This window comes from Nyctereutes procyonoides, unplaced genomic scaffold (genome assembly GCF_905146905.1).
Source record: "Nyctereutes procyonoides isolate TBG_1078 unplaced genomic scaffold, NYPRO_anot_genome, whole genome shotgun sequence".
NCBI lineage: Eukaryota > Metazoa > Chordata > Mammalia > Carnivora > Canidae > Nyctereutes > Nyctereutes procyonoides.
The window spans coordinates 5257332-5271694 of NW_026575036.1; the positions used below are offsets into that span (position 1 = coordinate 5257332).

General features: G+C 34.8%; 1 protein-coding gene across 1 annotated transcript in view; it reads left to right on the forward strand.

Annotated features, from left to right (window-relative positions):
- The window catches only part of SLCO1B3 (solute carrier organic anion transporter family member 1B3), a 90302-nt gene that overhangs the window by 3123 nt on the left and 72816 nt on the right, over positions 1-14363 (forward strand). The window contains exon 2 of the mRNA XM_055318647.1: positions 10465-10521. The gene's annotated coding sequence lies outside the window, so the exon portion shown is untranslated. The remainder of the gene's footprint in view (positions 1-10464; positions 10522-14363) is intronic.

The following is a 14363-nucleotide window of genomic DNA, read 5'->3' on the forward strand; positions in this document are numbered from 1 at the left end:
ATCTTTCAATGTAATTGAATGAGTTTTGTGAATTGCTTCCAATTTTTCAAGTTTTCATTTGTAGAACTTAATGTGTTTTCTGTTATGTCTTTATGATATATAAATTTGATTTTTTAAAATTTGTTATAGTTAATACATTTTTTTGAATTTTATTATAATAATGCCATTTCTGCTGTCTTTATTAATTATGTTTACTTTATACATTTTTGGCCCTGCCTTTTTTTCGATTTTCTGCATTCTGTTTAAGGTTAGAAATTTATTAATAACATAAAATTGGATTTTCTTTTTACTTTAAAATTTTGTCTATTAGCAAATATAATTATCACAGTTGATATTTAGTTTTCCTTTTTATATTCTTTATTCCATTTTGCTTTACATTTCCTTTTTTGCATTTACCTTTATTCTTCCATGTACCATATGTGCTGCATTTTTGCTTTTAGATTGCACTAACAATATGGAAATTATATCCACTTATTTAGCAATTTCAAAAAATATTTTGCAATTCGTTATCCGAAAGTTATCCAAGAATTTTAAAAATATACATTAATATCATTTTTCTCTTCTTAAAAATACAAAAAGTCAAATAACAAATGCTATATATTGACTCTCTTTTTATAAGGCTAAACATTTAAAATGTTAAATTTAAAAGACTTAAATGTAAGACTTGAAACCATAAAACTGCTAGAAGAAAACATAGGAAGTAAGCTCCTTGATGCTAGTCTTGGCAGCAATTTTTTGGATTTGACACCAAATGCAAAGGCAACTAAAACAAAAATAAATGAGTGGGATGACATCAAACTAAAAAGCATCTGCACAGCAAGGGAAACCCGCAACAAAAGAAAAGGCAACCTACAAAATGGGAGAAAATATTTGTATATCATATATCTGATAAGAGGTAATAGTAAAAATATATAAAAAATTCATACAACTCAACAGCAATAAAATAAATAATCTTATTAAAAAATGGACAGAAGTGGATCCCTGGGTGGCGCAGTGGTTTAGCGCCTGCCTTTGGCCCAGGGCACGATCCTGGAGACCCGGGATCGAATCCCACGTCGGGCTCCCGGTGCATGGAGCCTGCTTCTCCCTCTGCCTATGTCTCTGCCTCTCTCTCTCTCTCTGTGACTATCATAAATAAATAAAAATTTTATTTAAAAAATGGACAGAAGGACTGAGTAGACATTTTTGTAAAGAAGACATTCAGATGTCTAACAAGTAAATAATAAGATGTTCAATATCATTAATAATCAGGGAAATGAAAATTAAAACCACAATGAGATATCACTTCACACTTGTTAGAATGCTATCATTAAGAAGACAAGAGATAAAAGGTGTCGAAAGGAATGTGGATTAAAGGGAAGCCTTGTGAACTATTGGTAAGAATATAAATTCATGCAGCCATGACAGAAAACAGTATGGAGGCTCCTCAAAAATTTAAAAACAAAACTACCATATGACCCAGGATTCCACTTCTAGATATATATCCAAGGAAATGAAACAGGATATTAAAAAGATATCTTCACTTCCATGTTCATCACAGCATAATTTATATAGACAAGATCTGGAAACAACCCAAGTGTCCATCAGTGGATGAATGGATAAAGAAGATGTGGTGTATATCTCTATATACGATGGAATATAATTCAGCCATGAGAAAGGAGGAAATCCTGCCATTTGTGATACATGGGATGGACCTTGAAGGCATTACACTAAGTGAAATAAGCCAGAGAGAAAAAGACAAATACTACATGATATCACTTATGTGTGAAATCTAAAAAAAAAAAAAGAAAAAAAAGAAAAGAAATAAAATTCATAGAATCAGAGCATAGAATGGTTGCCTGGGGCTAGAAGGTGAGAAGGTAGGGAGAAGTTGGTAAAAGTGTACAGACTTTCAGCTATAAGATAAATAAGATCTGAGAATCTAATATAAAACATGGTGACTATCCTTGTTAACACTGTATTGTAGCTTTTTTTTTTGGTATATTTTTTTTATTGGAGTTTGATTTGTCAGCATATAACACCCAGTGCTCATCCTGTCAAGTGCCCCTCTCAGTGCCAGTCACCCAGTCACCAACTTCCCCTTCCAAAAAAAAAGGCATGTACCAAAATATATATCCATGTATTGATTTTTGCTCACTTAATTTTTAAAAAAATTCAGATTATTCATTATACATCATTCATAACTTGTTTTATTTTACTTAAAAATGTATCTTGGAAATGCCTGTAGGTAAGTATATATATATATATATATATATATATATATATATATATATATATATTTATATTATGGTAAATATATATATTATGCAGGCATCAAAACAAAATAAGATTATAATAATATAATCTTAATATTATTCGTATATATATATGAATATATATATATTCGTATAATCTTATTTTGTTTTGATACCTGCATAATATTTCACAGGCTTATCAAATAAAGATTTTCAATACTTCTCTAAAAAAAACCACACTGTATTATAGAATTGAAATTGCTAAGAGAGTAGAACTTAAATGTTCTCACACACAAAAAGTGAGGTTATTGATGTGTTAATTAACTAGATGGGAGATTCTTTCACAATGTATATGTATGTCAAATCACCACTATGTACACTTTAGGTATCTTACAGCTTTATATGTCAATTTTACCTCAGTAGACCTGCAGTTTAATTATAAAAAATAAAACTACAAAAAGTTGTTTTTACTTTCAATCTCTCCTACTTACAATTCTAAGATTGTTTTATTAATGTAATCAAAGATTTAAGAGCTAAATTATTAATAAATTATTTTTATGTGTCTTGTCTTTGCTATATAAACAAATCACAAGGAAAATTTCAAGCATGCATCCTTTTGCCTATCTTTATTTTTTTCTTTAAAATAGATTCCTGGGATCCCTGGGTGGCGCAGCGGTTTGGCGCCTGCCTTTGGCCCAGGGCATGATCCTGGAGACCCGGGATCGAATCCCACGTCGGGCTCCCAGTGCATGGAGCCTGCTTCTCCCTCTGCCTGTGTCTCTGCCTCTCTCTCTGTGTGTGTGACTATCATAAATAAATAAAAATTAAAAATAAATAAATAAATAAAATAGATTCCTAGAGATAGAATGTTTCAAATATACTAACCAGTGACATTCTAAAAGAGAAAGACAAAAGAACATCACACAAACAGCATTTGAAAGATGACCTGTCCTCAAACTTCACCAATTTATCAATTTGATAAATTGAAAATGGCATTTCAATTTCATTTTTTTGTTAGTGTATTTTTTTTTAAGATTTTACTCATTTATTCATGAGAGACACAGAGAGAGAGGCAAAGACACAGGCAGAGGGAGGAGCAGGCTCCATGCAAGGAGCCCAACATGGGACTCCATCCCAAGACTCCAGGATCATGCCCCAGGCCTAAGGCAGGAGGCAAACTGCTGAGCCACCCAGGGATTCCCTGTTAGTGTATTAAAACCTATGTCTACTGGTCATATTTCTTATAGGTTGTGTTCACAATCTATCACAAACATTATTTGGTGATTATTTTATTAATAATATTAGCCATAAGTATGTTCCATGTGTAATAATTTTTCTAATTTGAGGGCTGTATTATTTTGCTAAAGCTGTCACAATAAATTACCACAGACTGGGTGGTTTATACAAAAGAAATTTATCTAAACAATGGTTCTGGAGACCAGAAGTCCATGATCAAAGTGTTGGCAGATTTGCTTTCTCCTGAGGTCTCCCTTTGGCTTGCAGATAGCTGCCTTCTCAATGGTTTCACATGGCCTTTTTTTTCTGTGCACATGCATCCCTGGTGTCTCTTCCTCTATCCTAATATCCTGCTCTTATAAGGATATCAGTCAGATTGGACTTGGGCCCACCATAATGGCTTCATTTTGACTTAATCATCTCTTGGAAGGTTCTATTTCCAGATACAGTCCCATTCTGGAAAACTGGGGTTAGAGCTTCAACATAGGAATTCTGAGGGAACATAATCCAATATATGACAGGAGTTTAATTTTTTGTTTAATGTAATTTTTTACTTAAATATTTTAAAATTATAATCATATACTCCTTTATAGATTCTACATATATATGCTTAAAATAATTTTCTTACCTTATGATGGTCTAATTATCTGCATTTATCTATGTTTTATAATTTAGTTTCCAAAAATATTTAATATATCTGGATTTATTTTGATGTATTTTTTAAAGATTTTATTTTTTTATTTAAAGTAATCTCTACACCCAATGTGGAACTTGAACTTACAACCCTAAGATCCAAAATCTCTCTGACTGAGCCAGCCAGGTGCCACTTGATATAGTATTTTGAGATGAAGAACTGAATTATTTTGGCAAATTGTTAGCCACTTGCTCTAATGCTATGTGTTTAGAAGTCCCTATTCTCTACCTTTGCAAATTATTAAATTATGAGTGGGAAGTTTCTAATCTCATTAATATGCTATTTCTGCCCAGGATCACACTATATGAGAATTACATATAGTATAAAAATGCATAAAATACATTTTAATTTCTGACCACTCATGCCTGCCTTCATATGATTCATTCTCAAAGTTTCTTAAGTATTTTCATTTTTTCTTCTAGATAAATTCAAGATTATTATATCAGCTTCCAAAAATATCCATTTGAAATCTAAAAGACCACTTATGTATAATCCTTATATACATATATATATTGCATTTATATATAATGCATATTTCTTCTGGATCTATAAAGCATTTTAGTGTGTATATATATTTTTTTCTAATTCCACATAACCTTAAGATTAATATTTACTTCCATTATAGATACAAAAAAATCTGATCCTGTAAGAGTATTATATGAGTTTAACTGACTAGCTAAAGTTGTAGTGTCAGGTTTTAACAGAGCAGAAACTTAAAACCACAGCTCTGATGCCTGGTCTAGTGCTCTTGACACTCACCATATGTAGTCGAAATTTCTTCAAAGCCCCAAACCAGCAGACATAGTGATATGATACAAGGTACCATATATCCAGGATGTTCAGATTTGATTTTGACAAAATCAAGTTTTCAATTCTGTTCTACAGTATTTGCCTGTATCTAATCAAAAGTAGTTTTCCTGTGTTGTTTTCATTTTTCTCTTTTCTTTCTGGTATAGATTTCTAGGCTGGGTAAAGGGCTTTACTTGTAAAAAATATATATATATATATATATATATATATATATATATATATATATATTTATATATTTGGTAGTTCATGTACTGCAGAGAACCTCACAATGATCAAGGGACACCATACCTACTACCCTAGTAATCAGAGTGTCAGCCCTGCAAGTGATTTTAAAAGTCATTAGTTAACAGATAGGAGGATCCAGACCACAGAAGTGGAAGTTCTTATAGCCCACAAAGTCAAGTTACCTCCTAGCAGTGTGAGGTTGCTACTTGACTCATCGCCAGTACCTGTCGTTGGCCAACCTGAGTTGAGAGTCAAGGCCTTTGAAGTTCAAGATAGACTAATGGGACAATAACTGGTGTGAGAAACTATGATAACTTTATAAATAGAGCACCCATACTAATACAGCATATAATCTTTGACATCATAGATAAGTAATGTGACCGGGGCCTTCCCAGGCCTTACATTATTACTAAACAGAGCTACCTCTCTCATCTCTCATTTTCTCCTCTCCACCCCACTCACTTTGTTCCACTCAGGATCCAAAAACCCTAACTAAAGTACTATGTGCTATCCTTTTCTATTCCATTAATCTTATTTCTCTTTATATTGCTCATATATATACATATGTATCTCCTCTTGCTCATTTATCTATTGCCTGCAAGTTCCACAGTGTGTCAAGGAATAGTTGTCTCCCACTGAAATGATCTTGGCACAGAATGGGTACCCAGTGACTGAAAGAATGAAACATTACAGATCTGAGAGAAATAGGATAACTGAGTAAAAATCTGAGATGAGGAAGGCTTCTTCTCCATTAAAAAAAGAAAAAAGAGGGGATCCCTGGGTGGCGCAGCGGTTTGACGCCTGCCTTTGGCCCAGGGCGCGATCCTGGAGACCCGGGATCGAATCCCACATCGGGCTCCCGGTGCATGGAGCCTGCTTCTCCCTCTGCCTGTGTCTCTGCCTCCCTCTCTCTCTCTGTGACTATCCTAAGTAAATAAAAATTAAAAAAAAAAAAAAAAAGAAAAAAGAAAAAGAAAAAAACCAGTTTGTCCTTTAAAAATATGTGTAAATAGATATCACATACTGGAAGCTAACAAACTTTCGACCCAAAGTTTTACATGATGAATTTTTACAGAAAGGCTTTATTTATTAAGGTATTATTTGCAACTAATGGGGCTTTACTACTGAGGTTATTCAGGTGCATCTACACATAAGACCCTTTAATAGATTGCATTTTCAAACATTCAGCCTCCAACATCAGTACGACTCAATCTTAGATTATACAGTGCTTTAGGCCAGGTCTGGCTTGGATTAAATCCATATTTTAAAAATTCAGGCATTGATTTATTTCATGCCTAAGGCCAATGTGATTGGAACATACTCCATGCTTCATAAGCAAAATCCAAAGTAGTGAAATATTCCAATTTCAAGACAGAAAAGTATTCAGGAGGCTAACAAGTGCATCTGTTTTGCCTTATTCAGAAATGCATATTAAAAAAAAAACCTACCAGAACCCTGGCCATTTTGAAAGTACTTAGTTTACTGCAATTCTGTTTGTGATGAGTGTTTATTGTACATTTTTAAATGGAGTCTTCGCCATTATAAATCTGGGTCTGGATTGCTTGGGAGCTGGCAAAAATGCCGTCTGTACATGGACATCACATCACCTACTCTCCTGTCCACTTCGCCATACCTCAAGGAATGCAGTCACTCTGATGGCAGGGGCTCCCGGATTCTTTGCCTTCATCAAAATATTCTGCAGTCCCTAGGAATTTGTCAGATAGCCAGGGACATTAATTGCTGCTCATGTGTGGCCCTGCTCCTGAATGCTCCCTACTACCTGTTATTTCCATGCCTCCTATTCCCCCAACTTGTAAGGACAAGGTAGCTCAAGCGCTTGGCTTCTGTACACAGGATACTAATTTAAGCCGTGGGTCTGAAATAAAGTGCTGCTTCAGTTTCCAGCGTTTTTTTCTTCTATTACCTTCCCATTAGATGGTAAGTTCCTTTTTCTTCCACTATTGAAGAAAAAAAAAAAATGATGGGAGAAAGAGGAACAACTCCTTCCTGATCTTACAGTTCCCTCTCTAGTTACAATTTCATCCTTCTTCTTTTATTATTACCTAGTTTCCGAAAATAGTCTGTAGAATATTAATAGTAATTTGTTATCAATCACTAAGTACAGGCATTGTGCTTCTATAAATATATAGCTTCAATTAATGATCTGAACAATCTAGAGGTGTATATTGTGATCCCTGTGTTACAGATGAGAGGGACACTGAGGCTTAGAGAGGTTAACCAATTTTCAGAAAGTCACAAAGAGTATACATAGCTAACCCTGAATTCAACTCTACCTTCCCATTACTTTCTTAAAAATACAGAACGTTCCTGTCTTCCTTTCTTATACAACACCAGTCCTATTGGATTATGGCACCATCCTTATGACCTCTTTTAACCTTGATTGCTTCCTAAGAACTTAATCTCCAAAAGCAGTTACACTGAGTAATTTTGGAGCAACACTCTTCAACTATAGCACCTCTTCTTTAATATAAGAGAGAATAACCAGACACACTGACCACAATAATAATTTAAAGTAGCAGTCAGGGGCCCCTGGGTGGCTCAGTGGTTGAGCGTCTGCCTTTGGCTCAGGTCGTGATCCCAGAGTTCTGGGATCGAGTCCCATATTGGGCTCCTTGCGGGGAGCCTGCTTCTCTCTCTGCCTATGTCTCTGCCTCTCTCTGTATCTCTCATGAATGAAGAGAATCTTTAAAAAAAAAATAAATAAAAATAAAAATAAAAAAATAAAGTAGCAGCCAATACAATGTGCCCATATTGTTTTTAAATTGCGATAAAATTTACATACCATAAAGTTCAATAGTTTAAAGTGTACGATTCAGTGGGTTTTTAAATATGTTGAAACATCATTACTATCTCATTTTAGATTACTACCCCGCCCCCCAAAACTCATTGCTCATTACTTATGAGCAATCACTCCTCACTCTTTCCTACCCTGCTGCTACCCCTGTCAACCACTAATCTACTTTCTGTCTTTATGAATTTGTCTATACTGGACCTTTTATACAATTGGAAATATGAAAAATGTGACCTTTTGTGGCCATAATTGTTTTAAATACTTCAAAATTTCTCTTATTTGATCTTCCCAACAACAGATAAGGCAGGTATTATCTTTAACAGATGAGAAAAAGTGAGATATGGTTTAGTAACTGGGTAGCAGAGTTCCTAAGTGGAAGAGCTGGACTTTAAGCCTTAGGCAGTCTGTATTCGGTCTGTGATCTCAACTATAATATGTTTCTACTTCAAGGAGCTTGATCATACATTATCTTTAGAATCATCAATAATGGGCAGAATAACAATTGGATACTGCAGGAAAATAAAACATCTATGGCTGAGTGAATGACCCTATTAGGTTCAAGTTGGCATGACCAATATGGAGTAGGATCTTGATCTGAGGTGATAGTAAATGAAGCAGAATCAACTTCTTTGGAAGAGAATAAGCTAACTGGAACTATGGTCAATGGCCTAGACAACTAGGATCATTTCTAGATGAGTGGAACATGATAAAAGGAACAAGATTATGTTCAGGATATAACATGTATTTGTCCTCCAAGAAGGAAATAACAAAATAAGATTAAATTTTACAAGACTATTGGTCAGTTATGTTCAAATAACTGGAGTTGGAGATATATGAGGTGCATCCTCTTAGGCACCGAGATCATAAGAAAATATGGTAACTTACTATCACAATGTAAGCGGAAAGAGATTAGAGTAGTTATTAACAGTAGAAATACCAGCCCATTGGATGTTACCTGGAGCCCACCCATGAGCCTTGATTCCTGGATATTGTATAGGAACACTTATCAGAAACCCTACCCACAAGAGATTTGTGTATACAACGTTCAAGAACTCTTAATTGAACACTTTGCTATTGACAGTCTCTGGAAGAGTAGGTATAAGGAGGACAACAGAAAAAGAGAGATGAGGGATGAGAAGCCAGTTACCACCTGTGTTCTTTTCCTCTATTGCTACTATACAAAGTATCACAAACTGTGTGGCTTGCCCCAGCACAAATTTATTCCCTTCTGGGTGATGAGACTTCAAGTCTGAAATCAGTTTCACTGGGGTAAAGTCAAGGTGTTGGAAGGGCTGATTCCTTTTGGAGACTCTGAAAGGAGAGTCTATTTTTTTGCTTTTCTAAGCTTCTAGTGACTTACTGTATTCCTTGGCTTGTGGTCTCTTTCTCCAAGTTCAAAATGTGTAGCTTGTCTCTGCTTCTATCACTGCATCATCTTATGATTACATTCGGGGTCAATCCAGATTATCTATGATACTCTCCCCATGTTAAGATCCTTAATCGCATATGCACAGTCCCTTTGCCACATAAGTGAACATTTTCAGGTCCCAGGGATAAGGATGAGGATATCTTTGGAGGTCATTATTCAGCCTCCTACATCATCATTCTCCACTGCCCTTCAACTTTCCTTTATACATTACATAAATTTTACAAGGGACACAGCTAAGATAGCAAATCTTGAAAAGAGACCCATTTGAACTTCTATTTAATCACTAACAGTTTTGTTCGACAGATATTTGATGGATATCCACCAGGTATCCTGAACTCTGTTAGCCTTTGAAGCAAAAATTGTAGATATATTCCTGCCCTCATGGAGTTCACAGGTCACATTATCTCCTTTACCAAATCATATATGCCCTTCCCCTTACCGCTTTTCTTGCTTCTGTGAATTTGCCCTTCTTTGTCAAGTCCTACCTTTCTGACCCTAAACCAGATAGCACTATCTTTCTTAGAAGATGGAACAAGAGGGGATCCCTGGGTGGCGCACTGGTTTGGCGCCTGCCTTTGGCCCAGGGCGCGATCCTGGAGACCCAGGATCAAATCCCACATTGGGCTCCCGGTGCATAGAGCCTGCTTCTCCCTCTGCCTATGTCTCTGCACCTCTCTCTCTCTCTGTGTGACTATCATAAATAAATAAAAATTAAAACAAAAAAAGAAGATGGGACAAGAACAGAATTCATTTAAATATGTAACATGATTAGTGTATTAGCATTAGAAACCTCAGATGATGTTTTCCTCTTTAGTTATTACGTTTGCTTCACCCAACCTGAAATTATGTGGAAATCTAATATCCCAGGCATGGGTTAAATTCATGAAGGCCCCTAATCTCCTTTGAATAGAGATTAGTGGCTGTATAAATATTGCCCAAGAAAGAGCTAATCCTTTGAGAATGAGACTGGTTTTACTGCAAGCGCTAAAGGACTACCTGATGTGTGAATTGTTTATCTTTACAGAAAGGAGTCTGCTTCCACCTACTGGCTGGAGAACTTCACAATCATCAGGCCACACTGGTAATTTCTACTTGGATTTTTGTATTTGTTTCTGATTTACAGACATAATGTCTGCTCCTGCCCACCTAGGCCTTCTTTACTCCCAAACTAACCAACTCTTTCTGGTCCTACCTTCTAGAGTAGTTGATTAAACTAATCAATGTGTTGTCTTATGAAAATTGTTAGGAAGCTATAGATAGCCAAGGTATCTAAGAAGACATATAAAGCCAGGAAGAAGTCTATGGGATACAGAACACACTAAGAGAGGTCTAAGGAAAAGGAATAAGGTGATCCAAGGAGGTAAGGGCATGACTGGAATTTCAAGGGGCCTGGGGTTAGCAGTAGTTGAGGACAGGAGAATTCCGTCACTCCAAAGACAGTCTTGGGGATTGTGAGAGCAAACAACTTGAAAATTCTATAGGAAAGTTGTAATTTCCAGAGAAAACTCATTTGTTTTGCTGTCAGAAATGTTAAGAATCTTTCAGAAAACAAGGATTCCTATTACAGAAAACCAAATATTATACTGAAGCTATTCAAGAGAATACACACTCTTGACATTTGAGTATGAAAAATATTATTCTGAATTTGAGCCAGAGACTTAGAAAGATTTGAGGGAAAGAAGATTTGTATCATTTGAAATATACTAAAAGACTGTGTCATAAAGTCTCATAGAATTAACATGAATGTAGTCTATAATCAAATAAGTGCAAAAATGAAACAGTGAGATTTCATTTTGCAACTAATTGTGAAAGATTGAAGGAATATATGATTGATGGATATGAATTAAGAGGTGCAGTATATTTAGAGGCACTGTTACTGATATATTCTTTTGGGAAAGCAATTTGGAAAGTGAACTTTGAAAAGCTTATATTCTGATTTGGTAATTTTGATTCTAGGATATACACCATAGAAATAATTATAGATATGTTTAAATATTTCCATAAAAGTATTCATTATAGTATTGTTTAAAATCAGAAAAAGTCTATTGTAATAGCTACCACATATTCAGTGATTATGGTGTTTCTGACACTGTGCTTGATCCTTGATCTTGAGAGACAACAGGAAAGTAGAGAGAAAAGAGAAGGAGAAGAGAGGAATAATATAATAGAAGTAGTAGAGCATTGCCTATCCCCCATGTTTCCTAATAGTCTAATGATTTGGTATTTCAGGACTTGGAAGGAGTTAGATTAAAAATAAAAGCCTTAGGAATGGTGTAACTAAGATTCTGTGACACTCATAGGAAAAGGCCATTTTTCCCATTTTTCCCTCTGCTCCATTTCTGGCATGATACAAACTGGTACTCTGAAGTTATGCTGTCCAGTAAGGCAGACACTAGTTACATGTGGCTACTTATATCTAAATTAAAGAAAATAAGAAATTCAGTTTCTTGGCCACACAAGCTACATTTGAAGTGCTCACTAACCACACATAGCTAGTTGCTACTACATTTGAGAGTGCATATATATAGAACATTTTCATCATCGTACAAAGTGCTTGCAGGTAGCACTACCCTGAAGACTCAACACAGATAAATAACTGTGAGTAGAAATTCTATGCCTTGTTGAGCAATGGGAAAAATCTACCCCATTTCACTTCAGTCTCCCCATCTTGGAGCTAGCTACTTTCTGGTATTTATCATCACCTGGAACTGCTTCAAAATAATAAATTTAGATTTCCACTTTTCCCCCTCATCTCATTTTCTATTGCCTGTATATCCTTCTTTCTAACTCACTGGATGTTCAATTTATTGGTCTGTCTTCTTTGTATCCATTGGTACATTGATGTCCAATAAAAATATAATGAAGTATGTACTCTGATTAATGCTCTCCATTATTTAAGGAAATTCTAGTCATGGTTTGCTAAGTTTTTATCATGAGTAATGAAGAATTTTATCAAATGCATTATTTTGTGTCTTTTAAGATATTATAAAGTTGGGGGGGGGTTTATTCTACTGATGGAATGAATTACCTTTATTGACTTTTGAATGTTAACCAATTAGTGATTTAAAAATCTCAGAAAACTAGAATTAAAAGAGAACCTCTTCAGCATATATGTACAGAAGGCTACAGCTAGTATCATTCTTTCTAAAAAATAAAAATTAATTAATTAATTAATTAATTATAGAACAGGGGGAGGGACAGAGAGAAAGGGAAAGAGAGCACTTCAAGCAGAATCCACACTGAGTACAAAGCCCAAAGCAGGGCTCAATATCACCACCCTGAGATCATGATCTGAACCAAAATCAAGAGTTCAATGCTTGACCAACTGAGCCATGGCACCTCATTTTTAATTGTGAAAGACTGAAAACTTTCCCCCCTAATATTGGGAACAAGGTAAGGCCCTGCTGTCACCATTTCTGTTTTATGATATGATACTCTGGAGACAATACTGCAGGCCTTAGACAATAAAATAAGGCAGGAGAAAAATCATCCAAATTATAAAGGAAGAAGCACAATTGTCTTTGTACAAAACATGATAATATGCATTAAAAATTCTAAGGAAAAGGGGAGGCTGGTGGCTCAGTCGATTAAGCATGTGGCCTTAATTTTGGCTCAGGTCATGATCTCAGGGTCATGAAATAAAGCCCTGCATTGGGCTCTGCACTGAGCGTGGAGCCTGCTTAAGATTCTCTCTCCCTCTGCACCTCCCCCTGTTCATGCTCTCTCTCTCTCAAAAAAAAAAAAAAATCTAAGAAATATATATATTTTTAATCCTCTAGAACTACCAAATGAGTTTAGGATGGTTGCAGGATATAAGTTCAATATACATACTTAGAAAAGTTTTATTTTTATATACTAACATTAAGCATAAATTGAAATCAAAATAATATAATTTATAATAGTAGAAAATAGTAAATGCATTTACTATTTGACAAAATACATGAAAGAGTTATCTTTGAAAACTCAAAACTCTGTTGTGACAAATTAAAGTTTTAAATAAAACTTAAAGGGGAGATAGACCATGTTTATCAATTGTATGATTCGTTATTATTAGGATGCCAATTATACCAAAACTGATCTACAGAGTCACTGCAACCCCTACCAAAATTTCAGCAGAGCTTTTTTCAGAAATTGACAAGCATATTAAAAAATGTATATGGAAGTGTCAAAGACCTAGAATATCCACAACATTCTTGAAAAAGAAGAACAAAGAAGGAAGGCTTTTATTATCTGATTTCAAACTTATGAAGCTATCAAACAAGAAAGTATAGTATTGATATAAAGATAAACCTATTGACCAATAGAACAGAATAAACAGTCTAGAAATAGACCTACACATTTGTGTTTAACTGATATTTTACAAAGATTCCAATCAAGTTAGTAGGGAAATAATAATCTTTCTAACAAATGATCCTGTGACTCTTGACTCACACCATATACCAAGAGTAATTCAAAATGGAGTATAGACTTAAATGTAATAGCTAAAAGCATAAAACCTCTAGAACAAGATGAGAAAATCTAATTGGCCTTGTTTTGGTGAAGATTTCTAACATAGAACACAAATGCTCAAAGGTAAATAAATTAATAAATTAGACTTCATCAAAATTTTAAAGTTCTGACTTGAAAATCTTTGTAAACATATATCCAACAGAGATCTTCTTTGAAGACCTCTAAAAAACTCTTACAACTCAGTGATGAGAAGACAAATATCCCAGTAAATACTGAGCAAAAAGTTTGAGCAGACCAAAAGGGAGAAAGAGAAAGGGAGAGGGAGGATTGCAATTAAGCGCATGACGATATACTCAACATCATTAGTCATCAGGTAAATGCAAATTTAAAATCAGAATTAGATACCAATATATATCTACTAGGGGGAATAAAATTTAAAAAGACTATTCATACTAATTGTTGATGAAGAGATTG